Source organism: Phytophthora parasitica, assembly GCF_000247585.1.
Source record: "Phytophthora parasitica INRA-310 unplaced genomic scaffold supercont2.207, whole genome shotgun sequence".
NCBI classification, from domain to species: Eukaryota; Oomycota; class Peronosporomycetes; order Peronosporales; family Peronosporaceae; genus Phytophthora; species Phytophthora nicotianae.
Genome location: NW_008649193.1, coordinates 12952 through 14462, shown reverse-complemented (window position 1 = coordinate 14462; position 1511 = coordinate 12952).

The window sequence follows — 1511 nt, the reverse complement described above, 5'->3', positions numbered from 1 at the left end:
GTGGTCTACACCTATGCAAGCCTCAAGCAACACGAGAAGCCTACCAGTCACACGATGAAGCAGGTCTCTTCGGCCTATTTGTAACCGAGAAGCTGAAAACCACATTGAGGACATGGACAAAGAGTGTACTGGTCGTTTAAGGTGCTGCCCCAGTCACTACAGCAGAAATGGACGCGTACATTGGCTTAGAGATGGCAATGAGCTTAATCCCTATTACTGACATCAAGGAGTTCTGGTCAACCAATATGTTTCAAGGGCATGACGATTTTAAAACGACTATGAGCCGAGCCAGATTCCAAGATATTCAAGGATCATTTCAAATGCACGCGCCTTACAACAGCGTAGATATCCACAATGTCCAGCTGTTCAGACAGCGACTATCAATACAACAGATCAACCAGTGAACGTTATCACACGACCTACTCCTGCTGAGACAGAAGAAACAAATATCGGCCGCGAGCAAGTCGAAGCGGCTCCGTCCGTTACAAGCCCTAGTACCCACCAAGCTGAGGACATAGCCCGCTAAGATCCCCTCCGCCACAGCAGACAGCTTCTTCAACACTTTCAGTTGAAGTTTGCAACTGTGGCTGTTCCATTTGGCGTTAGTACCATAGACGAGGTTGGGGTGCGAACAAAGGCCCGAACATCGGTGAAATCGTATGTCAAGTCGAAACCGGACAAGTTCGCAGTGAGATTTTACGCAGTGGTTGGGTGGAGCTCTCTATACATACACTCTCTGTGGGATAACGGGTCCGGAAACATGCTTCCTACTACTGCTGCTCAACGCTACGCCGAGCTTTTTCCGACAATGCGGCGGCACTTGAAGAATATCCTGGACAGACCGGATAACCCGGATGATGCTTGCGCGCTGTGGATGGCTATGATCGGACACCAAACAAAGATGCTTGCTGCTCCTTCTGGTAAACGGCTCATTATAAGTGACAACTTCTACACAAGGCACGAACTTGCGCGAGCAACAACCCTTCTCACTGACAGCGAGTTTGGTATGGTGGGAACGACGAGAAAGGACTGAGTGGGGCCTTTAAACAAAGAAGCCGTTTACGAGTCCATTCAGCGTGTTTCAAAGCTGCCCAGATGATATTGGGAGCTTGTAATCGCAAGGCACTATGCAATCGATGCAAGATCCAAGGATGCACACGGAAAAAGGAAAAACGGCTTCCGGAACATCGTCAAAAACCGTATGAAACTGACAAACCTGTATTCTCGGCTCGGGCTGGATTCATCATATGAAATGATAAGAAACCTTGTATTTTTTATACAAACGACTTGGCCCGAACTCCTAGTGCTCGAGTACTTGGTGGAAATAACCGTGAAGTCATCGACTGCTGCCATGGACTGTATCCTATAAGACGCTGGACTGGGAACGAAGTGATGCACAGGAAAATCTTTAAGGTTCCTGCCATTATCGCTGCCTATAACATTGGGATAAACGGCGTTGACCGTGTGGATCAGTTACGGTCTACCAACCCTACTCGGCGGAAGGAAATGCG